The sequence below is a fragment of the Pleurodeles waltl genome, chromosome 4_2 (assembly GCF_031143425.1).
Source record: "Pleurodeles waltl isolate 20211129_DDA chromosome 4_2, aPleWal1.hap1.20221129, whole genome shotgun sequence".
NCBI classification, from domain to species: domain Eukaryota; kingdom Metazoa; phylum Chordata; class Amphibia; order Caudata; family Salamandridae; genus Pleurodeles; species Pleurodeles waltl.
The window spans coordinates 502398971-502420019 of record NC_090443.1 but is presented as its reverse complement, the minus strand read 5'-3'; the positions used below and the strand labels follow the sequence as shown (position 1 = coordinate 502420019).

General features: G+C 46.4%; 1 long non-coding RNA gene across 1 annotated transcript in view; it reads left to right on the top strand.

The window, feature by feature from the left end:
* Nucleotides 1-21049, top strand: part of LOC138294168 (uncharacterized) — a 354474-nt gene that overhangs the window by 252435 nt on the left and 80990 nt on the right. Inside the window, exon 2 of the long non-coding RNA XR_011203237.1 lies at nt 8912-8980. This is a non-coding gene — a long non-coding RNA (uncharacterized lncRNA). The remainder of the gene's footprint in view (nt 1-8911; nt 8981-21049) is intronic.

Below are 21049 nucleotides of genomic sequence, written 5' to 3'. Positions count from 1 at the left end.
CGTTCTTGGTCTGCAAACTGTGTAAACGCCCCTGACTCATTGGGAGAAAAGTTCTAGCACAGGCAAAATTGAAGGACCAGTAGTTACCTTTGTGGTTGAGGATGTACTTCTGATGGTGACTTTTGAGCAAAACTCTAAGTGATCCCCAATGTAATTCAGACTGGTTACGTAAGTATTCGCTTGATATTAGCAGCCATCTTGAATTTCTAAAGCACCTAGCATATAGTGTAGTCGAGGTAGCCATCACTTCATCCACATCGTATAAATACCATTTATTAAAGTCTCTGATCCACTTAAAAAACAGTGGCGGCCAGTGATTTACAGCAATATCATGATTTAATTTGCGAATAACCTATTTGTTCATTTGTTTGACTAGTCCGATGCCATACAAATATAATTTTTTGAAATAATAATGTTAAAACATAAATAATGATAATTATATAAAAAAAATAATGCGGAAATGTTAAATCCAGTTCTCACCTAGAACAGAAAGAAAAATGTATCTCAGTTCCTTTAAACTCTCATAATCTTATTTAAATGTCACTTAAAGGGAGGGGGTTTCCAAAGAGCCAAGAAACTCATAGCATTGTTCACAGGTTTCCAGTGAAAAGCTGCATGCTTTTCGCTTTCTGCTTTCGCGGTAAAAAAACGGGATTTTAGACTGTTTAGAAAAATATGAATTTAATATCAGCAGATATCTTTAATGCCGAAAGCATGTGATTCGTGGCTTAGGCCAGGCATTATTGTCCTTCCCATCACACGAATATTATTTCTCAAATAATTTGCAGCTTTGGTAGAAATACTTCTGCTTACAGAAGGACCAGTAATTACATCAATATCATTATACAATAATGCGTTTATTTTTTGCTTGGCAAAATCTATGTTCTGCATGCATTTTAACAGAAGGGATTAATTTATGTAAAAGTGACCGGTAAGAAGTGGAACGAAGGATCCTTAAATAGACTACTTTACCTATGGGTGCTACGGACTGCACCTCTCTCCAATAACTGAACTATTATCATAACACTGGCTTTGAGCAGGCCAGAAGAACTGGGACTGCTCCTTCTTCCATGAAGTCTGGATTTCTTTCCCCCAACCAAGGTACTGTAGAAGCTCCAGGAGAGGCTATGGTTTTCTGGACTATCCATTAGCTCCTGGTCCATCTTCCTATACCAGTCCTCACAAAGAGAGCAATTCTCTGCTTTTCAGAAACATTTTACATATCATATCAAATCAAAACAAGTTACAAAAGATGGCCACCATATCCCAGCATGCACTAAAAGGAGGAATTTGGAATTATCAATTCCTGTTTGTTCTTTTCTGCAAAACAAAGCAGTTACCTAGCAAGTCCTCAGCTAAGTACTATTTACTGTTATGTTATTGTTCTTTAATCTCGATGTTTCTTCATTTGAGACTTGCTATAGCAGTCTCTTTTTAGGTTTGCCATCCACCCTGCTAATTAAGCATAAACCACAGTCTACTTCGCGCCTGAGCACTGAGCGCTCTATGTCCCTTGTGATGCTGGAGATATTGTGTCTCTTCTTTGCAAGAACAAAAATTTTATTTTCTTTGTTTACCTTCATGCCCTGGTAGCGCAACTCTTGGAACTGTGTTTGTTTTAAAAGTGGCAGTTCCTGCGATATTTTGGTAGCCTGGTGACTTTATTTAGAAGCTAAGTAAAATTAAGAAGGACCAGTGACCTGGGCAGCGTGTTTCCTGTTTGCTGTTGTATGGAAACATGCTTTTTGCAGGTTTCCCTCCAATTTTTGCCACAATTTGGAATATTAGCTGCTGGTTTTCAACTTTGAGAGTGCACTGAGCCTGCTAACCAGACCTCACTGTCAGTGTTCTAACCCTATACAAATTGGATGTTCAATCGGATGCACTCAATTGGCAAGGCTTGAGTTACTTATAAGTCACTATTATATGGTACCCAGAGTACCTAGGGCATGTTAGACATACTCTCCACTCAGAACTGCAGCACTGTTTATGCCACCCTTCATGTGACACGATACAAAATGACCCCTAGCCTGCCACAGCAGACTGAAAGGACAGTGCTTCCATTGGCATTTCGACTTTGCCATTCAAGCCTACAGCAAAACCACTTTTTCCCTTAACATTATATATGTCTCCGCTAAGGAAGGTTTATGGAGCTTTATGGCAAAGACCTGTATTTTGTTAAGTAAGAGATATGTTTTATGAAATATCTTAGCAGCAACACTTCCAAATTGTTGTGTTGCTGTGGGTTGGTAGCCCTATTGGCTATACAAAGTTACCGGTTGACATCCCAACCCAGCTAAGTTTTGACTGGGGCTACTAAAATGGGTCTTGTAAGCTATCAAATCACTTGGTGCATTAACTGTGACTTGATGATCAAGTCGAAATTAATGTCACTATTAAAGATAAACAACTTGTAGGCAGTTGCCACTCTGTGCCCCAGCTAGTCCAGTGACTTCACAAGGGCACTGACACACAGGCAGCTTTCTGCACACTTGGGGAGACATGCAAACAACAAAGGCTGTTGCCGTACTGGAAGGTGTGACCTCCTCCCACAGTATGGCTGCCTGGGGTGTTAGCCTAAAAGGTGAGCTTCAATGTTGAAGCTGTCTTTGAAGAGCCACTGTGATACTACTCTCGGGCAGGATGCCTTTTGTTTCCCGCAGAGTATAGCCAGGGACAGAGGAAGGAAAACCAGTTCACATATTGATTTTCCAGGGGCATGTCGCCCCATGGTAGCCACATCTCTAGGGGTGGTCTGCCAAGGTCCTTACGGTCAAGAACGAAATCTGCCATGTTGTTTGTGGCAAGAATGGTGCGCTCTGGGATAGCAGGATGTCACACATCATCAGAACTGTGTCACCAGACAGGAGTGAACCAACTAGCCCATTGGCTTTTGACCATGTTGTTCCCTAGGGGCTCTTTGCTGGGATATAATGGGCACCCCAGGTACCTGAGACCTCAGTATTTGCTGGGCTTGGAAGAAGGACAAGAGAAAGACCAGTTTGCACCTGTTGGAAGCGCTCAAAGAGAGGCTGTGACGCTGGAGCGACCGCACCTGCTGCACTTTGTGTTAGTGGAGTTTGGCCCCTGTTCTGCATACCTGGCTTGAAGAAAAGTTGGTTCCTGTCCCCAGCACCCAAAGCAGAGACTCCGAGGGACAGTTGGCCTCCCAGAACAACACTGGGGACATCAAAGCTGAAAGAGCCCAAGGCGCACCTCTGGTAGCTGCAGATGTTTTGCTGCTTCTGGACACCAGGCACTCCAAAGGACAATGCGGAGATAGCCTAAAGGTGCGCCTGTGTTTGCTGGACCATGAGTGTTGTCTGTGACTGGATTCGCTGCGTAGAGGTACACCAGCCTCCACCAAAGATTTACACTGTGACCCCTGTGTTGCAAAAGCTCCAGGTCTGTATCAGCAGCCCTTGGAACCCTGCAAAGAAGACTTCTTGGGACCCAAATATCCCTGGACAGGGTCGTCCCCCCTCTCACCTGTGGACCGAGGACTCAACTGTACTTCATCCTCTTTGACCGCTCAGCATCAGGAGCATCTTGAAGCCTGCATCCCTCCGCATCAGGACCACTCCACTGTCGTCTATGGCAGTCATCCTGTAAAGTTTGAATTTTGCTCTAAAAATGCTCTGGTGACCAGGTAACTGTCAGAGTATCCTTTCTAGTCCCCTAGACCTCTGGCCTGTCGGACTTGGTCACCCAGCATAGTCTGGAATTGTCTAACTCATTTTTACAAACTTTTCAAAAGTTTCCAAACTTTTTGTTGCCCAATGCTTGTTTGCGGGTGATACAAAAGGTATTTACTACTTCTAAAATCTGTATCTATGGAACCGTCTGGTAGATTTTGACGATTACGTTTTCTAAAAATTTATAAAAATCTTTTTTTTTTATAAATCAGTGTCTTGTTTCTTTCATATTGTGTGACTTTCTTATTGTGTTGTTTGATGCTGTTGAAGCTTTACACATTGTTCCTGTGCTAAGCCTTACTGCTCGCAGCCACAGCTACTCAGGGTTGTGCTTAAGGTTCAGTAAACGTACCTGAGTAGACCCAAGATGGTATTTTCGAGTGTACTGCACAGTAGGGCTTCACAGCCATACCATATAATACACCCAAATCCTCACAGCTGTGCTGCCACAATAGAGGAGCAACCGGATCCTACCTATGTGGTTCTCTTGCTGCCCTTCAGCAAATGATTGGAGCGGTGGTTGAGGCTGCTTTCAGGGCTAGAGAGGAAGTAAACCCTTCTCCTGTCAAGCTTCCTAGGGTCCAGCAGGAGATAGCTCACAGTGATGACCCTGACTTTGATGGAGAGGAAAAAAGCAGTTGTTTTGTCTAAGAAACCGAGCTTACTGAACTGTTTTGTCATGTGAGAGAGAATTTGGGTTTCCCTACACTGGTTGCATAGGGAGATGAGGAGGATTTTATTTTTTCTAAATATCAGTGCCCAGACTCAGAATCTCTCCTTTTGCATAGCTGCTCCCCAAGCTCTCTGACAAGTGGAAAGACATTGATAAAACTGCTTTTTACAGATTCTTCTCTAAACGTTATCCTTTAGAAAGGTTTTCTGACAAATGTCCACCTTCTGTAAACGTAGATAACCTGATGGCTGGGCTCTCCTCCCAGGGCACGTTGGTTTCTGAGAATGCTCTCCAGTCAGATAAAGTGGATAAAAAGGGAGAGGGGTCCATAAAAAGAACATACGCAGCTGTCAGCTTTTTAGTCAGGGAAAATGCCTACATTACTTATATAGTGCAGTTGCTTCTGAAGGACTTTAAGGCTTTGGCAGATCTCATGAATAAAGGAGCAGACACTTCACTCTTATTTGTAATACAGCAACATGTTCGATTCTTAATGGAAGTGTCTTTTGACAATTTATCTGCTTCGGCTTCTGCAGCAGGTGTCTTCATTGAAGTTCTGAGCAATACATTGGTTGCCCATCTGGAAAGAGGATGCTGTCCAGAAATCCATCCTAATGAAATTGCTTTTTGAGGGATATAAAATCTTCAGCCATCAATTAGATGAGATCATAAAGAGATCTGTGCAAAATAAGAAATTGATTGCCCTAGTTCATCCAGCTGCAAGGTATAAGGGTTCTGGTTATCAGGCAGCCTTTGGTCTGAACTCTTCCCAGGGTTCTGGTCAGCCCTTTCAAGGAAGGCATTGTGGAACCCCCTACTACTGACATCCTCGTATCAAGCTCCAAACAAAGGTAACCCCACTTCTCCTAAAGCATGACTATCCTGTGGTAGATTGTCTTCATTTCTACAGGCACAGTACCACCTCAGGAGACATCCCTTGGATTTTGCTCCTTTTTTTCTGGTGCAGAATGCTTCAGGGGAATTTTGGGCTGTATTGGACTACAAAAGAGTGAATCAGCATATTCCCCAAAAGCTATTCAGAAAAGTCACACTTCAGACATCCTTAAACTGATCAGCCAGGGCGATGCATTAACGTTCCTGGATGTGCTGGTTGTATAGCTCATTATCCCAATCCACAAAGCACGCCAAAAGTATGTTTGTTTTGTGGTGGGAGAGGCGCATTACAAATTTTAGAGTCCTTCTGTTTCATTCTTTCCTCACCACCAAGTGTTTTTACAAAGCTCGTGGTCCCCTTGGAAGGTATTTTACATTCCAGGGGAATTCAAGTCTATCCCTACCTTGATGACTGGCTAATTGTTTCTGCTTCTTTTCCTAAGGTGGTGAAGCACGTTCAGCAAGTCTGCAATCTACTAACAGATTTCGACTTCCTACTCAACTACAAGAAAGCACACCAATAGTATGTTTGTTTTGTGGTGGGAGAGGCTCATTATCAATTTTGAGTCCTTCTGTTTCATTCTCTCCTCACCACCAAGTGTTTTTACAAAGCTCGTGGTCCCCATGGTAGGTATTTTACATTCCAGGGAATTCAAGTCTATCCCTACCTTGATTGCTGGCTAATTGTTTCTGCTTCTTTTCCTAAGGTGGTGAAGCACGTTCAGCAAGTCTGCAATCTACTAACAGATTTCAACTTCCTACTCAACTACAAGAATTCTTCAGTTATCCCAGTCTCTGAAATTCATCAGGGCTTCGTTCCAGACTGACTTGGGATAGTTTTCCTCACGAATGAGAGACAAGCCAATCTAATGACCCATCTGTCTTCCCGTATTTTAGGCTCCCAGGCTTCAGCGAGGCTGTGGTCGAGGAATCACAGAGAGATGTCCTCATCCTTGGCAAGTCTACACTGGACGTGTCTTGATTTGTGCACCTTAATACACCATCTTCTCCATCACTAGAACCCGGTGTATCAGGTGTTTGACACATTGATTCCATTGATTGTTTATCATCTGGGGAGAGAGATGGGGCCTTCAGCCTCCCTGAATAGGACATCCCCCTTCTCAGTGATGCTATGCCTTTACCTTTGCAGATTGTTGACTAGTTCATTTGCCATGGTTGGATCTTTTTCCCACAGAGGCCAATGCCTTGCTACCAAACTTTTGTAGTCTAGTACCATCAAAGAAGGATTGGGCAACAAATGCCCTTGAGAATAGTTGAATTTGAGGGTCTTCTATATAGGTTTCCTCCCTTTTGTCTGATACCCAGGGAGCTCAAAAGGATAGAGAGATAATTGTACAGACAGAGAGATACAGCGGTGATCCTTGTACTTCCTGAGAAGTCCAGGAGACCATGGTTTCTCTTCCTCCTGGAATTGGAGCGAAGCCCACATTGGCAATTTCCCATTCATTCATCACCACTAAGAATTCCCCTTTTGAGGCCAGCCTCCCTGAAGTGCATCAGGCTGACAGATTGGCATCTCAAAGGTTAACTTTAGTGATACAGAGCTGCTCGATCAAGGTTGCTGAAAGTATTCAGTTGTCAAGGAAACCTTCCACACTTCGGTCTTATAGTCATCAGTGGAAACATTTGAGGCCTGGCATGCATCTAGAGGTTTTGTACCTATTACTTGTGACCCAGATAAGTGCCTTGAATCCTTGTGGGATGAATTCATGTTTGGGTTAGCAGTCTTTACTATCAGAGTCCACTGTCTTCTTGTCTCTTGAGCGTCTGTCTTCAGAAGCCTGTTTCTCATTGCTCAGTTCCCTCCTGGAACCTTCCCTTAGTGCCCAGTTCACAAGTGAATCCTCCTTTTGAGACATTAAATTTGGCAGACTTTAAACTGCATAATGCCAAGGAGTTATTCTTTGTGGCCATGTGCTAAGGCAATAGGATTAGTTAAACTGGCACGGTAATTGCCTCACCTATGTTCCAACGACTTTGTAAGGGTAAGATCATTCTAAGACCAAGTCCTCTTTTTCTCCCAAAAGTCAATCAAAATTTCACTGTGAGGAAGACATAGGCCCTCATTATGACTTCGGCTGTCTACAACGTAGACGGCCGAAGACCTGCCAACCACATGACCGCCAGTGATGGCAGTCATCCGACCACCGCCATATTATGACTGCTGGCGGCTCTCCACCATAAATTGGGTGGAGAGCCCCCATCAGCCATACTGGTGGTTGGCAGTGCAGTGGAGGTTGCTCCGCTGGCACTGCCATGTCAACACAACACCGCCACGCCTATTACAACTTAGTAGTAGACGTGGCGTTTTTGTGTTGGCAGGGCGCTGGCAGCAGGGCAAGCGCCATGGACCCCGTTCCGTCCCGGACGACCACCACGACCACCAGGTAAGGTGATTGATCGACAGGGGAGGAGGAGGGGGAGGGGGAGGTGTTGAGTGTTGTGTGCGTGAATGGGGTGTGTGTTTGTGTGAATGGAGGGGATGGGAGTTGTGTGTGTGTTTGTGTGCATGTGTATGCAAGTGTATGTGTGCATGTGTGAATGTGTGTATTCGGGGGCGGGGGCATCAAGGCTGTGTGTGCATGCGTGTATGTGTGCATGTATTTATGTATGTATGTATGTAAGTGTGATGTGTTCCTGCGTGGATGTACAGGGGTGAGAGGGTGAGGGGGTTTGGAATGGGGATCGGGGAAGGGGGTGTCACTTCTTGGGGGGTTGGGGGGCTTCAGATGGGGTCAGGGGTGGGTCCTACATGGAGGGGGGGTTGGGGAGTCCTGCAGTGGCAACAGGAATGAGCATTCCTGTCACCAGTATTGTTACCGCCAGGGATTCCGTGGCGGGGCTGCTGCCACGGAATCCCTTGCGGTAAGGATGCACAAAATACCGCAGGCGGTGTTAGGTGTACCGCCGGTTCGAAGGTGGTCAACCTTGGGCCAGGTGGTCCTACCACCCTGGTGGTACAGGTGGTGAACTGGCTGCAATACAGCCAGTTCACATCCATTGTCAAAATTTGGCGGTCCTGCACCGTCACATTATCGGTGGTCTGGCTGCCACTGCCAGCGTGGTGGAACAGGACCGCCAGGGTCATTATGATCCTCAGAGTCCTTCCAATCGTCTATCCTGATCCATCTATCCCTGAAAAACATTGACTCCATACATTTGATTTTCTAAGGGCAATTTTTATTTATTGAGACAGAATGAGTTCCTTTGTTAAGGCTGGCCCGTCATCTGTGACATATGGCCTTTCTGGTAGATGTTTTTGATTCACAACGTCCACCCTTTCAAGAAGGATAAAATTGGCAATTTTGCAGTCTTATGAGGCAGCTAGAGTGAATTTTCCATCCACTATCCGAGGCAGATCAACAAGATGTATTGCTTCCTCTTGTGCAATGTTCAAGGGAGCATCCCTTATAGACATGTAATGCTGTGAGAAGGACTTCTCCAAACACCTTTATTTCTCATTACCGGCTTCAATTAAGCAGTGTAACATCAACTAAATTTGTTTTCATGTTTTGTCTTCTGTTCATGGTCTTTAATTTATAAATTATTTATGGAGCATTTATTAATTCAATGGTGATGCATCATGAATCTTGTCATGTGTGTCTTTTTCTTTTTTTTCTCTTTCTAGCCACCAACCACTTTTTGCTTGACTATTAGCTCACTTTGTGAGGACTGAAACAGGAAGACAGACGAGGAGGTAATGGCACAATTACTTACTGGTTATCTTCATTACTCAGAGTCCTGGTCTTCCGTGCTCTCCCACACATTTTTGTATTGTTTCCTTTTTTTCAGAAAGTTTCCTTTATTTTGCATCGTATTCTCATAAACTGATAATTCCAAGTTCCTCCTTTTGTGCATGCTAGAATATGTCAGCCATACTGGGGGGTACATATTTGCCTTGCTAGGTAATACGTGTCTGTGGAGCAGAGGAACTGCTCCCTTAGGGCCAGATTTAATGGAAAATGACGGTGCACGGCACTGAGGCAAATTTGGCAGCGTTGTGCACCATCACTTTCACAACACAGGGATGCACCGTATTTAATAGAATATGGTGCACACCTGTGTTTCCTCCTGCACCAGCGCTAAACTTGCTGCAGTGCGCCAACGCAGCCTTCCTTGCACCATAGTGCAAGGATGACTGAGTTGAGGGGGAGATTGTTTTTGTGCAGGAACCTTCCTGCACCAAAACAATCTTAAATGGTGATTTGCTCTTTCTATGTTTGCTGCAAAATGCAACACACAGAAAGAGCAAAAAATGAGGAGAAATTAAAGCATTTATCTTCGTTGTGCCATTCTAACGTCACCTCTGGGGTGGCGTTAGATCTTGGCACTGTCTGAGGTTTACGAAAACCCGTAAATCTGAGGGAACGTCAAAATGCAATGGGAGTTGCCATGGCAGCCCACAACAACACCCATTGCACACCCCCTCCACGCAAAGTGCTGCGTGTGAAGGGGCCGTATTTACAAGATGGCGTTAAGCCACCAAAAGTGGCTTAATGCCACCCTGTAAATACGGTGCAGGGCATAGTGCCACTGGAGCGTCACGAAAAGTGCACTCCGGTGGCGCTAGATGCCCTTAAATAATCCCCTAAGTGAGAACTGGGACAGGGAGACCTGGACTCGGGGTAATGAAGATTACTATAAGTAACCAGGCCAACAAAGTTCCAAACATCAAATGGAGCTATGCACAGACAGGGAAGAGGATTGGCAGCTTGCCCTAGATTAATCTTTGAGTTCAGGTGGTCCACTAGACACACACAATTGTTTTAGACCAGAGTAAAACACCCTACTCTGAAGGAAGGTGGCATTCAGGACCTCGGTGCAATCTAATGGAAAGAAGAAGGGAATGGGCTCAGACTGGTCTGTAGGGCAATCAGGCAGTGCCTGATGGTCTGGTCTGACAGATCAGTGTTTGGGTTGGTCTTTTAGCAGTTGTGGACTGGTTTTAGGGCCAGTTGGGCACGTTTATACTGTTGATTTTAGTAATAGTGTCATTTTTAAAATAGCTATGCCATTTGCTAATGGGTTCCACTTTTATTTTTGTACCTGGGCCTAATTTTCTGCCCCAGTCCAACCCTGGAATCGTTCCCAGGTCTACTACTTAAACCTCAGTTGGATTGTAATGCCCAGTTCTGAGGAAAACTCTTGCTGGCAGTTATGTATGGTGAAAAGAATGGATATTAAGCCCTGACTGCCAATTGTCTTATTCTTCTCCTGATGGTGCACTGGAGTGAAAACAAAGGGCCTAAATCACAAAGGCCCTCCACAGTCACAGTGGAGGCCCCACATTCACTGCAGGGGTCCTGCACTTGTGGTAGGACCTCTGTGCAGCAGTTTTCCATTGCGGAGGTCCCACCATGAGTGCAGGACCCCGCTGCAACTGCAGGGCCTCCACCTCGACTAAGGAGACCCTTTGTGAATTAGGTTCAAAGTACCTTGCTGCTGCTGCTTGCTGCTGTGTCTCCAAGGACTGGCTTGCCCTTATGAAGGGCAGCAGTCTACATTTCCCCGGGGGGGGGGGTGGAAAGATGGAAGATGGACCTCTCAAGGTGGGCACTTCTGTTTGCACCTCATTGATGATAAACTGGGAACCATCACATTAGCTGTCATTACTTTCACTGAGCTGACAACAATATTAGTAGTATCCTGCTGGTACTGCCTGATGTACCAGCGTGACTTGCCACTGTGGCACCACAAGAAGAGGAAATCTACAACTAATGCTTTGGATGATCAGAATTGGCCATTCACGTGAGTGAGGAACATCAGAAACATTCAGATTCTGCCTCAACAACTTCCTAAGTTGCTTCCCAGCCCCTGAAATGTTGGTGTCCCAAAACTGATGACTATTCCTATGGAATCACAGCTCCATCACAAGCCTGATGGAAGGATCCACTTTCTCAGAACATATTGCTTACCTTTCAGCCTCACCAGCTGCAAAGAGCAGGACCTTGAACCAATCTTAAATTTTTCATTAGTGTTTGTGACACCCACCATTTGCAAAATCCCTGACCACCAGTTCACACTGGCTGAGTCTCTCTGGTAAGAGGTGGCCCAGACTGCTCTCCTAATTTTGTGTGTCCTCCTACAAGCTCAGCCACTGCGGGTGGCCTCAAACAGTACATTTTATCACAGCTCTGTCTTATGTCTACTACATGACTTTTTCTTCAGGAAAAACAGTAAGACCCAAAGGTGTGAGCTGGGACAATTGAATACAAAATATCAATGCAAAATATCGAAAGAGGTGTGTCTGTGTGTGCGTGTATATATTCACAAAAAATTCAAAGGTTACAGGGAAGTTATAGTTAGATTCAGATTTTACATGCACAAAACCATAGAAATTCAACAGTTATAATAATACTTACCTCAAGAAACTATAACTTGTGCCATAAGGTAACTATAACTTGTGCCCTCGCCATGCCTTGCAAATTACATTATCTATCACATACGTAGCCCTTTTCGCCCCCGGGGACCACCACCTCCCTCTGACCGGGCGGATTACTACAAGAGGGAGAGGGGATGCTTGGCTCCCTCCTGCCCATTTCCAGCCCCCACGTTGACCATCACCTCCCAGGGCAATGGCTGATTTTGAGAATAAGGAGTGGGCCCATGAAGCCCCACTCCCAGGCCATTTTTGGCCCCCCAGGAACAACCCCCGCCTTGTGGCTAGCCCATGCAATTACAAAGGAGGAGAGCCTCACAGGCCCACTCCTGCAGCCATTAATGGCCCTGGGGACCACTACCCCCCTGGCCAGAACCTAAGGTCCTTATTACGACTTTAGCAGTCAAGACAATTGACCGCCAAAGCCGAACCTGCCATTCGACTGCCAGTGCTGACAGTCAGTAGACTGCCATATTATGAGTGGTGGCTGCTCACCACCATTTTTGAGGCAGAGAGCAGCCATCATTCGTTCTTGCGGTCGGCGGTGCAGAGGCTGTTCCCTCGCCGGCACCACCACACCAGCATGACTCCTCCCTCCGTATTATGAGCTGTAATACGACTCAGTGGTTTCCTGCTGGTGTGGTGGTGGCGGAGAGGGAGAGGGTTGACCGCCACGGAAAACCTGGCGGTGTGCAACCTCGTAATCCGGATGGCGGCATGAGGCCTGCCGCCAGATTGGTGGAGGACACCGCTGGCCGCGGCAGTGCAACCGCACCGGCGGGCCAGGCGGAGTTGTGGAGGTTTGGCTTCAGCGGTGAGACCGCCATGGCGAGTCTGGCTGTCTCAAGACTGCCAGACTCGTAATGATGGCCTAAGTCCTGAGGTTCCCACTCTTGAGACATAGATGTTTGCTTTTGCTTGGCGGGAGCTCTGATAGCTCTCAACAAGTGAGAGCAAACAGTAAGTCTGTTCCTAGTGGGCAGGAGCTGGAAAACTGGGATAGGACTTGTCATCTGTTTCCAAACAAATAAAAAAATTGGTCTTGCACACAGGGAGCAGCATTTTTGCTGCTCCTTGCGTGCTGAAGCAATACTGGCTCCTGCTGGAGTTGGAAAGCCAGCATGAAGTGGCTGGGGCATGGAGTCCCTGGGGTTGAAATCGGCCCTTGGAGGGGGTCGTGTGGCCCCCCCTTCACGTGCACTAATTGGCCAGACCCTGGAGGATGGGGTCTCCAGGGCCATAATCAGCCTGGGGAGGTGGGCTGGGTGGCCATCTCATCTTGCAGTAATTGGCCGGGCCCTGAGGGATGGTGTGGGGTTGGGTGTCTATGGGTGGTGGGTTGGCTCCAGGGCCTGGCCACAGGTCAGGCCCTGTGGCCAACCCCTGCCACGCACGTCTGAAGGCCAACCCCCCCACCATGTACGGCCAAAGGCCTTGCATGGTGCAGGGTTGGGTGCCATATGAGTGGCTGAGGTTGGATTAACATAGGGTAATGGCATCTCATATGAGATCATTCATCATATAACTGCAACATTTGCAATAAAATTATTGATGAGAAAACTGCATGGCAGGGGCATGGGTTATAGTTACCTTAGGGCACGAGCTAAAGTTTCTTGAGATAAGTATAACTATAACTGTTTAATTTCTATGGTTTTGTGCATCAAAATCTGTACCTAACTATAACATTCCTGTAACTATTATTCTTCCAGTGAAATTAGGAAGATTAAGTGGGCATAGGGAGATTAAGGCCCTCTGCCAGGACCAATGTGGCGGAAAACCGCCGGTCCCGGCGGTGTGACCGCGGCACTTCCGCTGCGGTCGTAATACACGAGTTTACACTGCCAGCCTGTTGGTGGTGCAACCTCCAAAACAGCCCTGGTGGTCTTTGACCGCCAGGGTTGTAATGAGGGCCTAAGTGATTTGCCTAGAATCAGAGGACATTGAGCCAATACCCACACTCAAACCTGGTTCCCTAGTTCCAATGCCGGCAGCTCTAGCAGTAAAAGCCACTTCCTCTCATCAGGTCATGATTGATTTGTGTAAACTCTATTGTGGTGTGCTAATAGCCTTCATGACAAAAGGTGGAGCATGCATCTCTTCTAGATTCAGTGATCATTCTTGGTAGATCAACAGACTACAGCATGTTCTCTCTGTTTTAATTTTTCTCCCACCTATTCTCCCCTCAAATTTCCACCCTGACCAATCAATTGATTAAGCAAGATTCTGGCCCAGGCGATGGAGCCACCATTGTGTACCGTAAGATGGATGGGTGGTTCCTGGGCACTGCTAGGGAAAGACAGGGCTCCGTGACCATTGCAGATTTTTGTGTGGGGAAATACCATATGAAGAGCATTGTCTGGGATGGGAAATAGGAAAGCAAACCTTTCAACTTTCCAAGCAGAAATTGAGAAGTGTTTCTATCTCTCATGTGTGCTCTGAGGGAAAAAATATCAAAAAATTCCATTTTCAATAGCAGTTTTGGAGAGATACTCCATGAGCTGCTCAGTGGGGTCAATTGAGCTAGCAAATCATGATCTAGGGTATTAATGGCAGGTCGAAACCCAAGATGGGGACTCTGCAGGGTCATTCTTAAACGATTAATCAGGCACGGGCGATCCTTCTTATTGCCCTGTTTGCTTTTTAAAACTATTTTTGTTGTGGTTTTCCACCATTTGTAATCACAATTCCAACATTAAACATTTTACACTATTACACTGTTCATTTACTGTCCAATATGCTCATCTTTGACATACAAGGCAGTCCACAAGACTCAACTAAATCCTCTGTAAACCTCTCAGTCCATGACATCATTCCACTGTAGCCCCATCTCTTCTTGGAAAATGTAGGACCAGGCACACACCTCAGTATTGCCTGTGGGCCCTTTAATTGCAGCTGTGCCGTATTTCTGTAGTAGATTGCTGTATAATACTGGCATGTTAAAAACTGTTTTAGTACTGCCCACATTCACTTGGTCATTCCTTCCTTTGTGTGGTTTCCCCCCTGTGGTACCTTGCTCTGTTCCCCTCCTCTCTTTGCAGCCTTGGTTTAGTCTAATGGAATGTCAGGAATCTCTGTCAGAGGCCTGTATAGCGTCACACCCTGTGATGTAACTGGAGCACTAAATCTACCTTCTGGGCTGCCGAGTGAGGGGACCCGTAGGATACCCCATGCCCACTGTAGTCATGTAGTTTGTGCCTCATGACCACGTGGGTGAAATAAAAAATGGGGGTGTGCCCGCTAGGCGTGGTCGGGCAATGTGCATCAGGAACCGCCAGTGACACATGGCAAAATGTATACCAAGCGTCCTTTGTGTTTGTTAGAGCGTGGTGCACCAGGTTTGCCAAGCCCTTACCTGCCCACAGTGTCGTTACATTGGAGACGAGGGACAGGATCCAGAACTCCACCAGCAGTGAAGACCACGTCCACAGTGACAGCTCGTGTGTCTGCAGTGATCGGAGAAGCCCACTGGTTCTGTCGCGCCGCACCGCGCGGCGCGAGCCGAGCGTTCGGCACAAGCCGCGCGTTCGGCTCGGGCCGCGCTTCGCGTCTCTAAGACGCGGCGCGCCCCGAGCCTTTCTTGCACCCTGCGAGGCCCCAGGACTTACTTGGGGCCTCGCGCTGCTCTCTCCCTCCGTCTTGTTGGGGTCTCCTGACCCCTCTTACCTGTTTGGGGCTCCTTTTTCTTCTTTTTCTGTCTTTCTTCCTTTTTGGGTCTGTTTTCTTCCTCTGTCCTTTATGTCTTTTCCCCTTCCCAGGTTACCTCTGTCTTCCCAGCATTCCTCCTTCCCTATTCTCTATGGTTTCTGCTCCAGTCTATTCTATCTACTTTTCCCTATTCAAGATGGTGTCCTTTTTCTTCCTGTGGGTCACTTCCTGTTTTATGGTATTTAAGGGTGGTGTTTCTTTTCCTCTTTGCGCTGCAACACTCTCTGTTTCAGTTAGTGTCCTCGCTCCTGATTTCCTAGCCTTTGGCTCTGGATTTCGCCATTTCTGTGTTTCGTCAGTTCCTTTGATTCCTGTTCCTCTGTTCTTGTTCCAGGAATCCCCTGCGAATCTTCTGGGAGGTTTTTTCCTCTTCTTCTGAAGGGTTTTTTTCCCTCTGGCGCTACTTTCTCACGGTCACGGTCTGTCCTTGGCGTTTCCTCGCCTACAGCACCGTGGCTACCAGAAAGAGTCGCCCGTTTTTGGGCCAAAGTCGAACTCTCAAGATCCACGCCTCAAGATCTGCAAACTCCAGGCGCAAGCAGCACGTGAGTCGTGACAGATTGCAGCGCCTAACCATCCCGACGTCTTCTAACACCATGGAAGACACTGTGGTAGCTGCTGCAGATCCGGATCAAGCTCTGCTAACTACAATTCAGCAACAAGCTCAAGAATTACAGCAACTACGCAGTGAGAATGCTGCGCTGCGACAGGCTTTGGCTTTCCGCAGTGGTGATGTCCCGACGCTCTCCGCCTCTACCCATCGTTTTTCGGGTGAACCAACCAAGCTGCGAGAGTTCCTTGACTCCTTGACAGTGTACTTCGCCTTCCGACCCACCCAATTCTCCCATGACAGAACAAAGGTGGGTTATCTCATCAGTGCCTTATCTGGTCCTGCATTGGCCTGGGCAACCCCGATGGTATCATCTAACGATCCGGTATTGTCGGATTATTCCGCCTTTGTGAACCGCTTCAAGCTGATGTTTAGTCGTCCGGGATTGGAGGCTTCAGCAGAAGAGGCCTTATGCGATATTCATCAAGGTTCACAAGATGTCCTTCAATACATTACACGCTTTCGTCAACTAGCGGCAGAGACCACCTGGGTGGAACGTACTTTGGTGACTTTGTTTCGTAGAGGACTCAAAGAAGAAATCAAAGACGAACTCGTACATTCCACCAGAGTGGAAGATCTTCGTGGCCTGAAGGATCAAGCCCTCTCCATCGAGTATCGCCTTCAGGAACGGAGAGCAGAGAAGAGAAAGAGCAGAGGGTCTTTTCAACCAAGCACCTCACGAGTTTTTCCGCATCGTTCTGAGGAACCTTGCCCTCCTGTCAGAGACACCGAAGGAGAACCCATGCAGGTGGATACAACTCGAGGCCCTCTCTCCGCTAGCGAACGAGAAGATAGACGAAAGAAGGGTTTGTGTTTATACTGCGGTTCTGCCGGCCACATACTGCGTACCTGTCCAGTACGTCCATCAAGGCCATCGGGAAACGCCGCTTCCCGTCCTCTGTAAGAAGGGAGGGGACGGGATTAGCAGCTATACCTTCCATCAGTTCTTTCAACGACAATACCACATCCTTGTTCATTTTACCAGTAATGTTACAATTACCTGATGGCCGTCAAGAGAAGACTATGGCACTACTAGATTGTGGAGCTAGTGGTATTTATATGGATAAGAAGTGGGCCACCACTCAACAAGTTCCTATACAACCTAAGGAGATTCCAGAACAAGTACACACGGTGGATGGATCTTTGATATCATCGGGTCCAGTAGATACAACTACCCTGATGCTGAATCTACAGATCAGTAACCATCAGGAACACATCTCCTTTGATCTTATAACATCCCCCAACCATACCATCATTCTTGGAATCCCGTGGTTCATCAGACATAATCCATATGTGAACTGGGCTACCCGGACGGTTTCCTTGTCTTCACAGTTCTGTCACGAGCACTGTTTTGCTTCAGACAAGTATTGGTCGCCTAAGAGGTCAATAATCACGGAGGGTACCACCGGTTCGACCATAAATACAGTCCAAGGAGTTCCTGAACACTATTTGGATTTTCAAGATGTCTTCCAAAAACCTTCCAAACCTGTGTTACCTCCACATCGAGATTACGATTGTGCTATTCCCTTGGAACCTGGCACTATCGTTCCTTTTGGCAGGATGTATTCCCTCACGGAAACTGAAAAGGAAGTACTAAAGGAGTATTTGGATGAAAATATTCAAAGTGGTCTTATTGTTCCATCGTCTTCTCCGGCCGGGGCTCCTCTCTTTTTCGTACCCAAGAAGACAAAGGACCTTCGCCTGGATTTTCGAGGCCTGAATAAAATAACTATTAAAGATCGTTATCCTTTGCCTCTCATAAGGGACATTTTAGAGGCAGTCAGAGGGGCCCAACGGTTTACCAAACTAGATCTACGGGGAGCCTATCACCTCTTACGCATTAAAGAAGGAGATGAGTGGAAAACGGCCTTTAGGACTCCATTTGGTCACTTTGAACACAGGGTAATGCCTTTCGGTCTTACTAATGCCCCGGCAATCTTTCAGAGATTTATGGACTCAGTATTCTCGGATCTCCTGAATCAGACAGTTGTAATCTACCTTGATGATATTCTTATTTATTCCAGAAATCCCGAACTCCATTCTTCCCATGTTAAACAAGTCCTTCAACGACTCCGGGCTCATCAACTATTCTGCAAACCCGAAAAGTGTGAGTTTGACCAGACGGAAGTCAAATATCTAGGATATCATTTAAGTACCACCGGAGTAGCCATGGATCAAGAAAAGGTACAAGCTATCCTAGATTGGCCTTCTCCATCTTCTATTAAAGAAACACAATGCTTTCTAGGATTGGCGAACTTCTATCGACAATTCATCGCAGACTTTGCAAAACAAACTAGCCATATAACTCACACTTTAAAGAAGGAAAATCTTATTAAAGGGTTTGTCTGGACTAAAGCTGCTGAAACAGCTTTTCAGGATTTAAAGAAGGCATTTACACAAGCTCCCATCTTAAGACATCCAGATACCAGCAAACGATTTATTGTCGTCACCGATGCTTCTGAAAAAGCCATTGGTGCCGTCCTACTCCAACAACAAGAGGATGATGGTCTTGAACATCCTGTTTTCTATTTGTCTCATATACTCTCTATTGCAGAACAACATTATTCAGTATTGGAAAGAGAATTGTTGGCTCTGAAAACAGCTTGTATTGAATGGAGGCAGTTTCTGATGGGTTCCAAGGAACCTTTTGAAGTGAGAACAGACCATCGAAACTTACAATGTTTACGAAATTTCGTATGCCAAAATAGTCGTCAAGCTCGTTGGGCCTTCTTCTTCAGCCAGTATGATTTCTACATTACATATATTCCTGGCTCCCAAAACATTCTGGCTGATGCTCTATCGCGTCGTTATCCAGATTGTACTCCTGTCCCAGCTCAACCCCTACTGGAACCTAGTAAGATCATTGGGGTAGCCCAGTCTTTTCTGGAGGAGGTACAACTGGAGTACCCCAATCTATCTGATGATGAAGTAGAGAACTTAAGGCCTCTTTTACATAAGAGACAAGGATACTATTATTATCACGATCTGTTATTCATCCCCACTAACAGAGTGAGAGAAAAGGCATTACAAATGTGTCATGATTCACCGGTTGCTGGTCATAGAGGCATCAAGGCCACACAAGAACTGTTATCACGATTTTTCTGGTGGCCTACTTGGAAACAGGATATTGAAACATACGTTCAGGCTTGTCCCACATGCGCTCAAGTCAAGATTCCCCGAACCAGACCTGCGGGATTACTCCAGCCCTTGCCGGTTCCGCCAACTCCATGGCACACCATCTCTACCGATTTCATGTGTTCGTTACCACTCTCAGCAGGAAACCGGGTAATCATGGTCACTGTGGACTCTTTTACTAAGATGGCTCACTTCACTGCCTTGAAAAAGCTACCTACATCCCAAGAATTAAGCCAGATATTCATCGAACATATCTTCCGTCTTCATGGACTTCCTCATACTCTTATATCTGATAGAGGACCTCAGTACATTTCCCGGTTTTGGAGGTATTTTTGTAAGACACTAAACATCGATAGAGCTCTGTCATCGGGCTTCCATCCTCAGACCAATGGACAGACCGAGCGTCTGAACCAAGGCTTAGAACAATACCTTCGTTGTTTTTGCAACTCAACTCAAAGCAACTGGAACACTTATCTCCCTATCGCTGAATTCTCTTATAATAACTCAGTCCATAGTGCCTCCAAGACCACTCCTTTTTTCTGTTCTTATGGTTTTCATCCTACCTCTTTTCCTACTTCTTCTCTGTCTCCCACTCCCTTGCCCGCTATTACTCATTTTTCCAAACGTCTTCTACAAATCCATAGACTGATTCGTTCTAATCTCTTACACACCAAGAGATATATGAAGAAAGTAGCAGACAAGAAACGTAGGGCCACTCCGGACTACCATCCACAGGATAAAGTTTGGCTTTCTTCTAAATTCTTACCCTCACGTCTTTCTCAGAACAAATTCACACCTCGCTATTACGGGCCTTTCCGTATTCTCCAGTTGCTTAATCCTGTCACTGTCCGTCTTCACTTGCCTCACACATGGAAGATTCATCCAGTCTTCCATGTCTCCCAACTCAAACCTTATGTACCAGATCCGTATTCCCGTCAGTTTTCCTGTCCTCCTCCTGTCTTAGTGGATGATGTTCCTGAATATGAGGTTCAGGAGATTTGTGACTCTCGTCTTTTTCACACCAGTCTGCAGTATCTGATTCATTGGAAGGGTTATCCTCTCAGTGAGTGTTCTTGGGAAGATGCATCTTCTGTTCATGCTCCTCTTCTGACTCAGCGCTTTCACCGTTTATTTCCTTTCAAACCAGGGCCTTCGGGAGGGGGGCCTACTGTCGCGCCGCACCGCGCGGCGCGAGCCGAGCGTTCGGCACAAGCCGCGCGTTCGGCTCGGGCCGCGCTTCGCGTCTCTAAGACGCGGCGCGCCCCGAGCCTTTCTTGCACCCTGCGAGGCCCCAGGACTTACTTGGGGCCTCGCGCTGCTCTCTCCCTCTGTCTTGTTGGGGTCTCCTGACCCCTCTTACCTGTTTGGGGCTCCTTTTTCTTCTTTTTCTGTCTTTCTTCCTTTTTGGGTCTGTTTTCTTCCTCTGTCCTTTATGTCTTTTCCCCTTCCCAGGTTACCTCTGTCTTCCCAGCATTCCTCCTTCCCTATTCTCTATGGTTTCTGCTCCAGTCTATTCTATCTACTTTTCCCTATTCAAGATGGTGTCCTTTTTCTTCCTGTGGGTCACTTCCTGTTTTATGGTATTTAAGGGTGGTGTTTCTTTTCCTCTTTGCGCTGCAACACTCTCTGTTTCAGTTAGTGTCCTCGCTCCTGATTTCCTAGCCTTTGGCTCTGGATTTCGCCATTTCTGTGTTTCGTCAGTTCCTTTGATTCCTGTTCCTCTGTTCTTGTTCCAGGAATCCCCTGCGAATCTTCTGGGAGGTTTTTTCCTCTTCTTCTGAAGGGGTTTTTTCCCTCTGGCGCTACTTTCTCACGGTCACGGTCTGTCCTTGGCGTTTCCTCGCCTACAGCACCGTGGCTACCAGAAAGAGTCGCCCCTTTTTGGGCCAAAGTCGAACTCTCAAGATCCACGCCTCAAGATCTGCAAACTCCAGGCG